This window comes from Muscardinus avellanarius, assembly GCF_963383645.1.
Source record: "Muscardinus avellanarius genome assembly, chromosome: 1".
NCBI lineage: Eukaryota > Metazoa > Chordata > Mammalia > Rodentia > Gliridae > Muscardinus > Muscardinus avellanarius.
In genome coordinates this window covers 136626055-136638066 of record NC_137786.1, presented here as the reverse complement: position 1 = coordinate 136638066, position 12012 = coordinate 136626055, and the positions used below count along the sequence as shown (strand labels likewise).

The 12012-nt window shown below is 38.0% G+C and overlaps 1 protein-coding gene across 4 annotated transcripts in view; it reads right to left on the bottom strand.

Annotated features, from left to right (window-relative positions):
• Positions 1-12012, bottom strand: part of SIK3 (SIK family kinase 3) — a gene marked incomplete at both ends in the record, with an annotated part of 236833 nt that overhangs the window by 52485 nt on the left and 172336 nt on the right. The gene's annotated exons all lie outside the window — the stretch shown is intronic.

Below are 12012 nucleotides of genomic sequence, written 5' to 3'. Positions count from 1 at the left end.
ACCTTCAAAACATCACCCTCTTTCATGGCCCAGTCAAGTATTACTTCCTGTGTGAAGCTTTTACTGATTTCCAACAGAAAATACCACGTTAATGCTTCCTCCTTGGAAGCACGTTCAGTGCTTCCAAGCCACCTCGACCTCTACATTCCAGAAAACAATGCGCCTCATATTATTCTCAGTTGCATTATATATTTATACCCACCAGAGTAAGGGAATGGAGAGAATACAGTTTTATATATCCTAGTCTTCACAGTGTGTGTGTGTGTGTGTGTGTGTGTGTGTGTGTGTGTGTGTGTATAGGTACTGGGGATTGAACTCAGGGGCATTCTATCTTTGAGCTACTCCGCCAGACCTATTTTATCTTATTTTTGAAACAGGGTCTCTCTAAGTTGTAGAAGGCCTCACTAAGTTGCTGAGGCTGGCCACAAACCTGTGATTCTCTTATCTCAGCCTCCTAAGCACTAGGATCACAGGCGTGTGTTACTGCACCTGGCTTATACAGTGTTTTTAATACACAGCAGAAACTCAAGAGTTAGGAAATCAAGCTGAAATAGAATCACCGGGCCAATGCCCTCCTCCATTCTTGGCTGCTGGTGCTTCTTATAATGGCAGCTGGCCGCTACTAGAACCTCTACCTCCTAGTCATTCCTCCCAAGGTTCTAAAATTAACTTACTGATCACAAGGTACTTGGAAGACCACAATTAGAATCATTAGAGCTACAAGAAACCAAATACACTCACTCGTCAATGAATATAAATGCCTCTTCTATGAAGTCCTCTTGGATCTCCTAAGAAATGTCTGCTATTCCCTGTATTTCCCTTTTATCTTAGTTATTTGTACATAGATAAAACCTGTTACTATAGCTCCTTAAAAATACTCTGTCCTTCCAGTAGAGTTCTACTCTCTTTCTACGTCCTTATGATTTCTTTATTGTTCTCTGACTTTCATGGTACCTAACATAGTGTCTGAGCATAAAGGCACAAGTCTGTAATCCCACCTGCTTAGGGGGTTGAAGCAAGGGGATCTTGAATCTGGGTCTAGCCTGCTCAACACAGAGAAACTACATTTCAAAAAAGAAAATATAAAAACCTATCAACACATTAGGTACTTAACAAATGCTGACTATGAATAAAACTGCATTTATACCCTGCCAACTAACCTACTATTGTTTTCAAACATATACCTTTTTTTTTTTTTTTTTTTTTTTTTTTGGGTGGTGGTACTAGGGTTCTTGGAAGCCCTTCTACCTCCGGGCTCCACTCCCAGACACCTATTTTGTATTTTTATTTGGAAACAGGGTCTCTTAAGCCAGCGCATGCCCCTGGCTTCGAACCTGCGCAATCGTCCTGTCTCTGCCCCCCAAGCGCAGGGATTACAAGCGTGCACCACCACGCCCGGCTCAAACATTATAACTTTAATTGACAACTTTGAGTCTGCACACATTAAAGGTTGTTAAGATTTTTCTTAGGAGTGGGAATAAGTTGTTGAAAATCCCTACAAATGGGATTCAGCAAAGTAGATACCTCTGGAAGTAATTAAGATAGGCATTTTTTTTAAAACTGTTTTGCCAAAGACCTTTACCAGTTCCTTCTTGATGACTGGCCTTCTCCACAGTGTAGGGGATAAATGAGTGACTTTGGTGTGACTGGATAGAGAAGTCCAAAGGAGAGAATCATGGAGTGTGTGTGTGTGTGTGTGTGTGTGTGTGTGTTTTAAATGGAGATTGTAACAGTCTAAGCAATTAATTTAAACCAGTTATCTTTAAATTTTCCTAATAAGTCACTTAAAATATATGGGAGATTTTAGTTTAAACTAGGAATTCTAGCTACATTGTGTGTGTGTGTGTGTGTGTGTGTGTGTGTGTGTGTGTGTGTGTTTTGCTGGGAATTGAACTTAGGGCATTATACCTTCAAGTTACACCCCTAACACTATTTTGTTTTTTTAATTTTATTTTGAAACAAGGTCTTGCTAAGTTGCTAAGGGCCTTGCTAAGTTGCTGAGGCTGGCTGCAAACCTGTGTGATCTTTCTGTCTGTGTCCCAAATACTGGGATTATAGGTGTGTGCTACCACATCTGGATCTATTTACAATCAATAAGCCTTTTGTCCTTTTACTCCATCAGAGAGGGTAAGAAACAAACTTAAAAGCATGAGCCTGTTTATAGATCTACCAAAAAGGAAATCTTTACCAAGAAGACAGTGTCAAAAGAAAGGGGCTTCAGTGATGTTTGTAGACTTACACTATCAGGTTTTATATGAGGAATGAATGTACAAGAATGAATGATACACACTGGGCATGACAAAGAGGTCCACATCTGGAGAAGCATCAGCTTCCATAGCATATTATAGTCAAACAGCTGGCTTCACCAGGTAGACAAGATTACCAGATGCAAGAGTTCATGAAGAGTAAAAATAAGAAAAAAAAACCAACCTTGATGGCTTGATCTTATATTTCTTTTATGTACCAAAAAAAAAAAAAAATCCTCCTGTCTTAGAAGCCTATAGAGAAGCCTTGATTACTTCAAGTGCTGTTTTTACTTTTAATCCTAAGGCTTTGCACAAGTATGATTTGCTATATGATAATGCCCCCCCCATCCATTAAAGGCAGCTTCCTACAGTGAAGGACCCTGGGTATCTCAACTATCTCTTTAATGTACCAAATCTACAGGATCTGGCCCACCTTCCCTTTTCTGTATACATAATATTACAAATTGAAGTAACTGTTTTCTTTGAAAATATATTACTTAGCTTCTGTATCAGTGGCTTTTCACAAGGCTATGGACCTCGTAAGCTAAATTCTGGCTAGTTTACTGCCCATTAAGCTAAAACATAATTTAGTTTCTGAAAATTTAAAATATTCATGCAGGAGTAACCTTGAAATTTTAACATATATTAACTCAAACTCATTTGAAAGTTCACATCCTTCCAATCAACACTTCAGGAATTAAATAATTGGACGTGGAGAATACCTCTTTACCTTAGCTGCTTGCCTTTGGGAGGCATTTGCTATACATTTTAAGAGACCTAGGAAAAAAAAAAGATAGCTAAAACTCAAACTAGTCTATTTTGGGTTTTGTTGGTAGTTTAGGGGAATTCTGAGATAAGTGGTAGGAAGCAGAGGTGGGATGTGGGTAACAGATACATGGAACAGAATTACATTTTTCTGTTTTTAGTTATCATCACATATATGCAACTGAAAAAACTGAAAGATCACCCAACTTGGAGGAGAAAGTTCTCACAACTAAAAATTAGATCCATGAGTAAAAACTAACGAAGAAGAATACTTATTGGGATGCACCGGGCATAGGTTTCTTCAACTTATTCTGGCTCTGGAGATATTATTTATGTCTTTTGTTATTTATTTACTAAAATTTCTTACTTGCAATTTGTTTTATACTCTTACAAGTATCCAAATTCCTTCTTTTCCTTCACTAATTTGTTGAACATGGGTTTACAGAACCTTTCCAATGGGTGCAAGAATCTACTAGTTCCTATGAAAGAAACAAAAGTCTAAGAAATATAATCCTAGAGACTAATTAAAAAAGGAGTTAGAACTTAGTTTAGTGTTCAGGATCTGGAGAGGTGGAGGGAAAAGTGTAAAGGGAATTCTGAATGGTGGCAATAGAAAAAAGTAAGCAAGGGCAGAATGTTTAGAACTAGTTTGCTAAGTTCAAGGGTAATAAAGAGACTGCCCAGGCTTGTAGGGACACACAGCAAGAATTTTCTGTAAGAGTGTATATACCATCAGGCCAGACAAAGTGTTGATTTAAATGACAGAATGAGAACCTTGCTTCTACTTTTCTTTTTTTCCCTCAAAGTTAAATTTTTACTACAATTCAGATATAAAGAGTGTATGAATTATAAACTTTAGTTCTTGATACATCCTCGTCATTGTCCCACTAATGGACTGCTTTTGTTGGTTTATATTTACCTACAGCCTTTTGAGAGGAGTATGAAATGTAAGCAACATATTCCAGAGCCCTTTTTATTCTTTGTTCGGAAACAGGGTCTCACTAGGTTGCAGACGTTCTCGTTAATTTGATGAGATACTCCTGGAATTGTCTTCAAATTACTGGGATTACAGGTGTGTGCCATGGCACCCCGCTACTTTATTCTTTTACATTGATGAATAATATTCCATAGTATGCTCATACCACATTTCATCTATGCGCCCTCTGATGGACATTTGTGTCATTTCCACTTTTCACCGATAGGAAAAATGTTCTACTATTATTCACATACATTTTTTTGTATAGAAGTGTTTTCATTTCTGTTGGATATATACCTAGAAATGGAATTGCTGGGTCACAAGGTTAATTATATGGTTAACTTTTTGAGGAACTGCCAAACAATTACTCAAAGTAGCTGACTAATTTTACATTCCCTACCAGCAATCTCTGCACATCTTTGCTAACTTGTTATTGTCATTATTATTATTAGGCTATCTTAGTGGGTGTGAAGTAGTATCTTATTGTGGTTTTGATTTGTTATTGTCCTGATGACTAATAATACTGAGCATCTTTTCATATGCTTATTATCTATTTGCATATCAGCTTGGGAGGACTGTCAATCAAATTTTTTGCCCATTTTAAAATTGGGTTCTCTTTTTAATATGGAGTGAAGATGCAAGTCTCTTATGATTTGCAACTGTGTCCTCCCATTGTACTGTCATTTCATTTTCTTGAGAGTGTCCCTGGGTGCACAAAAGCTTTGAATTTTAATGAGTCTAACTTACCTATATCTTCTTCTGTCACTTAAGGATCTGGGGGTCAATGAAACCAGCTACAACAAACTGGAAATGATGGTCAACTCCTGCCATCCCAGTACTTGTGAGGCTGAGACAGGAGGATTGCAGGTTAGAGGACAGCCTCAGCAAGTAGTGAGACTCTCATCAACCTAGCGAGACCCTGTTTAAAAATAAAGATAAAAATAAAAATAGGGCTGGGGGGTGTAGCTTGGAGGTATAATGCCTCTGGGTTCAATCCCCAGTACCACATAAAAAAACAAAACCAACATTAACAAAAAATGTAATTCTTTCTGAAAAGTTCTGAGAATCACTCTCAGATGTGATAAGTTGGTAGAAATTTTGGAGAAGACAAGTGATATGGTAAAATTAACCTGAAAGCAATTAGCTTAGGTATGAGGTTGAAGCCTGTGCTGAGATAGGATTAGTAAAATTAGAAGAGCAATCCAAAAAATATTTTGAGAAGTGTAGACAGACCTTAACAACAAACAGAATATTAGGGACGGAAGAGAAGGGAAAATAGAGAACATGTTCTTGAGGTGTCTGAGGACATGGCAGTCTAAGGAGAGGAGAAACTGGCTTGAGAAGGAAAGAACTTATTTTTTCATATATTTTGAATTTGAAGATGTGATAAAAATTTAATGGGAGATGTTCTGAGGAACTGAATTGTTATAAAAATGGTTAAAATATATTTGAAAGAATAGAGAAAGGGAGGCAATATTAAAACTTAGGAAACACACATAGGTACCTCCTTTCCATTCATACAAGAACAGAAAGAGACAGCACAAAGAAAAATGGGTGGTTAAAGGAAGAAAAAAATCAGAAAAATAGCATTATAAGAAGGAAGCTGCTGGGTGTGGTGGTGCACACTTGTAATCCCCGCGCTTGGGAGGTGGAGACAGGAGGATGGTGCAGGTTCGAAGCCAGCCTCTCTGGCTTAAGAGAACCCTGTTTCCAAATAAAGATATAAAATATAGGTGTCTGGGAGTGTAGCCCGAAGGTAGAAGGGTTTCCAGGAACCCCAGTAACACCAAAAAATAAAATAAAATAAAATAAAATGAGAAATCACAAAGTGACAGAAGATATTTGTAGCCTATAAACCAAAGGACTTGTATACAAACTACTAAAAACAAATTTAAAATGCATAAAATTCAGCAAGACAAACATTCATTAGAAAAATGGGCAAAAGACTTACTTAATAAGAGAGTTAACAACAAAAAGACAGTAGACACAACAAGCTCAACCTAACTGAGGAGAAAAAGTGAAACCACAAGACAACTAGTGCATACTTGGCATGCTGACAGAGAGTAGAGTAATAGTAAGCACTGGTAGGAGACAGAAGAACGAGAACACTTTTTTTTCTCATCAGTACTTGGGATGGAACCCAGGGGCATTCTCCCTCTGAGCTACACCCCCAGCCTTATTTTTTACTTTGAAACAGGGTCTCACTGAGTTGCAGAGGTCCTCACTAAGTAGTTGAGGCTATCCGCGAAATGCGATCCTCCAGTCTTAGCCTCACAAATGCTGGGATTACAAGCGTGCGCCACCACATCCTGCTGAAGGAGAACTTTTTACATACTGGACTCTAGTTGGCATCACTGAGTAAGAATGGATGACAGACATAATGTACGATTCTGCAACTCCATCCCTAGGTTTATATCTCTATATGTTTAATAATGCACACTAATGTTAGAGTATTAGAAACATATGTTTAGGAATAATCATTACAGCTATTAGTAAGATCCTTAAATTGAAAACTATCAAATATGCATCAATAAATAATCATGGAAAAATATAATACATTCATATCACAGACTACTATATAAAATGTAAAATAAATCAGCTGGGTGTGATGGTGCACACTTGTAATCCCAAAATTTTGGGAGGCTTAGACAGGAGGATCGTGGTTCATAGACAACCTCAGCTAATTAGGCCCTTTGCAACTCAGTGAGACCTTGTTTCAAAATAAAGAACCAAAAAATAGGGCCGGGTGTAGAGGGAGAATGCCCCTGGGATCCATCCCAAGTACCAAAAAAAAAACCCAAAAACCAAAAAACAAAAAAAACAATACAATCCCACATGCATATAATTAAAAACCAAGTAAAACTATATATGTTGTTTAAGGATGGGTCCACTGTAAATTATATACAATATAAATGGCATCCCTTGAAGCATCTGCATATGCTTATGGAACACTTTCTGCTCATATACATAATATTTTATTATAAGCAAAAAGAAAAAGAAAAAGAAAAAAAGCAGCTCATTTTCCTCTCCCTAATTCCTATTTCTTGCTATCTGAAACCATTTCACTAAGGTCTCTAAGCTTTACAATCATTTCAGCTCATAAGGAAAGGGATCTGGCTATTTTCCTCAAGCCCAGGATAACACCTGGCAGAAGAGAAGGCACTCAACAGACACCTTACAAGTGATTCACTGATCAACTAAGAAAGAGAAGGCAGAAGAATAGAGAGATAGCATATAAAGAAGAAAATAAATGCACAAGAATTCAGGAGTGTAGGAATTGCAAATAGGGATCTCACTAAAGTTTTTGTTGAAAACAGCAATAACCATATATGAAGGAAAGCTATGGAAAATAGGAAGACTTTATACATAATGATAAAGTTTACAGTTGTAGTTAAAATCAATTTTAAAGTGGGTATGGTGAGGCATGCCTGTAATCTGAGCTGGGCAACTTAGGAAGACTCTGTCTGAAAATAAAAATAAAAAGGGATAGAGCAACTTAGAAAGACCCCATCTCAAAATAAAAATAAAAATAGTTGGACACACACACAATTTTCAAGGAGTTTTTTTGTGGCCCTGGGAATTGAACACAGGGTCTCACACATATTAGACAAGATCTCTACCACTAAGCTATATCCCCAGCCTGTTTACATTTTCTTTATTTTGAGATGAGGTGTCACTAGGTTGCCCAGGCTGGCCTTAAAATTTGAGTCAACCTGCCAAGTAGCTAGGCTTAGAGGATGTACCACCAAACCTAGTGAGAAATAAGTATCTTAGTGATATGTATAGTAATGGTCATGCTAAAGTAGCAGCCAGGTATAAATAATAAGCAGTTTAATGATTAAAATAGTCACATAACTCTTATACTAATTAAATAGTTTTTATTTTGGGGGTACTAGAGATTGAACTCACAGGTACTCCATATCTAAGCTACACCCAGCCCTTTTTATTTTTATTTTAAAACAGGGTCTCATTAAGTTGCTGAAGCTGTCCTTAAACCTGTAATCCTCCTCTCAGTCTCCCAAGTACTGGATTATAGCCATGAACTGCAAAGTCTGTCTAAAATAATTTCTTAATGACTCTTATTATTAAGAGAGAAAGATATATATAATTAAAAATTCATTTTTATTTATAATAAAAGTTTTTATATCAAAGAACACTAAAAACATTTTAACATCCCTTCAATATATCCAGCTTAAGAAAAATATGCTTATAAACTATCAGATGAGAAGAAAACAAACAGGCCAGAATTAACAAACAGGGTACTAAAAGTTGGCAAATCTCTCAGATAATCTTCACTCTCCTTTATGTTTTTTTCTGACTATAACCTTCAAATTACTCAGATCCCACAAGTAAGAAGACAGTGAACATACAGAGCCTAATTGCTTCTCTAAAACCATAGGTGCTCTATATTGGGTATGGATCTTCTTTCAGCCTTCCAGAGCTAATGTCACCCAAAAGAACACTGACATGCTGGACTGCCTTGCTTCTTCTGTCTGGGAAAGAGAAAGGGAGAATGATGGGATCACTCTTCCTTGGTTTCCAGTGGACTCGAGTCAGATGCACTATACTGTCTGTCATAGTTTGGATCTGAGGATTTTGGAAAGTGATCGGATCCTAAGGACATTATTGGGAGGTGGTGGAAGCTGTAGGCAATGTACTTATTCATATCATAGTCAACCACTAAACCAAGCATGGGAGGGAGGGATGGGGAGGGACTGGTGTGGGGACTGGCTGTGTGATGTGTGCATTTATGTCTACACAAGTTCTTTTACCCCATTATGATGTATAAATACAATGCACCAATAAAAAATTTTAAAAAAGAAGGTCAATGGAGGTATGCCCTTGAAGGGGCATCTCTGGGAGCAGCTCCTTCCTTCTGCTTCCAGGCTGCCTTGAGCTCAGTGGCTTTCCTCTACCATGCCCTCTGCCACATGCTCTGCCTTGCCTTAGGCTCAAAGCAATGTAGCCAGCTAACCATGAACTGAATCCATTAGCCAAAATAAATCTTTCTTTCTCTAAGTTGTTTTTCTAAAGGATTTTGGTCATAGCAACAAAAAGCTGGCTAACACACTATCACAGACTGAAGTTTAGCTCACGTGACCCAACCTAAGGAACATCAGTCAACCAAACACTGGTGAAATGTAATGGAAAAAACTGAAGGGCAACAACTTTAACATAAGGAACAAGAGTAACAACAAAAGAACATAGACACTTATTTAAGAGCCTAAGAGCCAGGCACAGTGGTGCATGCCTGTAATCCCAGGCTGAGATAGGAGGATCAGAGGTTCAAGGCCATCACATTGTAACTTAAGAAAGGCCCTATTTAAAAAAAAAAAAAAAAAAAGGACTGGAGGTATAGGTATGGCTCAGTGGAAGAACTCCTCTGGGTTCAATTCTAAGTAACACACACACACACACACACACACACACACACACACACACACACGATTCAGTATTAAGTTCAAAAGGTTAAATATATTCCACAGTTTTGAAGTGCACTAATAAATGACAAAGAAAAGAAGAGAGGCCCTGTCCATGAATGTCTGCGTTCTTATAACAATATGGGGTAGATCAAGTAAATTATAGCACATCTACTTGATATGTAATCATTAAATGTGATGATTATAGGGAGTGGCATGGGAAAAATATTTGACATAAAGGATAAAAACTGTATGTATACTGATTATAATTATGAAAAAAGAAAAAAGAAAATGCAGTCAAAATGACAGTCTTAGAGGTGAGATGATAACAGTTTGAATGTTTACAAATCTTATTCAAAGGCCAGGTGTGGTGGCACCTGCTTGCCATCCCAGTACTTAGGAGGCTGAGACAGGAGGATTGTAGTCTGTGGACAGCTTCAACTACTTAGTGAGGTCCTTTGTAACTCAGTGAAACCTGTTTCAAAATAAAGAATAAAAAATAGGGCTGGGGGTGCACCTCAGAGGTAGAATGCCCCTGGGTTCCATCCCCAGTACTAGCTAACTAACTAACTAACTAAATAAATAAATAAAATAAAATATAGGGTTGCCGGGCGTGGTGGCGCACGCTTGTAATCCCCGCGCTTGGGAGGCAGAGACAGGAGGATCGCGCAGGTTCGAAGCCAGCCGCGCGCGCTGGCTTAGGAGACCCTGTTTCCAAATAAAAATGTAAAAATAGGTCTGGGAGTGTAGCCCGGAGGTAGAAGAACTTCCAGGAACCCCAGTACCACAAAAAAATAAATAAATAAATAAAATAAAATAAAATATAGGGTTTAGAGTATAGCTTGGATGTAGAATGCCCCTGGATTCAACCCCTAGTATAGCAAAACCGGAAAAACAGAGAAATCTCAAATTTTCTATAGAATGCTCATATTAATCTATAATTAAAAAAACTTTAAGTATAAAGATGTTAAAACATCACTTGAACAATAAGAATGAAAACACTGATCAGTTAGTTTCAGATAATTTTCAGGAACCAAATCAACAAAAATACGCTTTATCTTTTTCTTTTTGCTTACTGGCAATGGGAAAAAGTTTAGACCTATAGATTCAACATTAAGATCATAACTATTCTAAAAAGTTACAAAAGAAAAGAGTCACAACAAAAGAAGCTGGGTATGATGGGTACTCACACCCACACAGCAGAGCCCTATGGGTGGAGTTCTCTTCATGTGGCCTATGGACATTTATTTCTCCTCTCATAAGTGGCTCTTAACATAATTGGTTATGTCTCTTTTCCAACCCCCAACACCCTGGTTGGTCAGCATTTGTGTGCAGGCAAAAATGGCAACTTTAATCCCTTTTTCATAATACAGAGCCACAGATTTTAATTTGAACCATATGTCTGTCTTCTGGGATGGTTTAAATGCCAGAGGTTACTATCAATTTTGAGACTTGAAGTTCTTTGTTCTAGACAGGATCAGAAGCCTGGGGATATATAAGGCAGTGATACTGTATCCCTAAAAATAAGTATGTCATTAACTGGATACTGTGTAACATGGTAGGGGAAGAGAGAATGCTTGGCAGTAATTTAAAAATCAGGACAACTGCAAAGTGAAATTTTCTTATTTGGTCCACTTTGACTTCTTCTTGGTTGACCAAAGAACAAAGAGCAAATATAAACAGATGAGGTCCAAGTTCCAGCCAGCCCCAATGTTCCGAGTGTTGGCAGTGTTGACAGTCCAGCCATGACTGGCAGCCAGCCTAGTCGAGGGTAACAGGGCTTCACTTCCTTGCTATGTAAGCCAACAGCTTGTAAGGGTGGAGTGGACGGAAAAGTGAAGCAGCAATACATTTATTTATTCCAAAGGAACAATCTCACCAAAACACTATGACAAGACCCTTCATTTCTTCAAAACAGCTGGGGGTCAGTCAGAGTAGCAAGCATAAAGAAATCAAACAACAACAAATGCTGGCGAGGATGTGGGGAAAGAGGAACTCTTTTACACTGTTGGTGGGAGTGCAAACTAGTTCAGCCACTATGGAGATCTGTGTGGAGATTCCTAAGAAAGCTAGGAATAGATCCACCATATGATCCAGCTCTACCACTCCTAGGTATCTTTCCAAAGGGGTTGAATTCAGAGAAATACAGTAACATATGCATACCTATGTTCATAGCAGCACAATTTGTAATAGCCAAAATATGGAACCAACCCAGATCACCATCAACAGATGAATGGATAGCAAAACTGTGGGAAATACACACAATGGAATTCTATTCAGCCATAAAGAACAAAATTATATCATTTGCAAGAAGATGGAAAGCCCTGGAGAGCATCATGTTAAGTGAGATCAGCCAAGCACAGAAGGAGAAGATACACATGTTTCCTCTAATATGCCCAAACTAGAAAACACAAAGGATACCAGTGGGACTCCAGATATTAGAGGGGAAATACTAGCTAAGTTTTAATGGAAAGATAGGAGAGGAGAAAGGCTGATCTTGATTAATGAGGGTCTACACCTGAACATGTGTAAAATTATGAATAAGACATGGTTAACCTGGACAACCATTGGAGGGAGGGGGGAAGAGAAAACGGGGGTGGGGGGG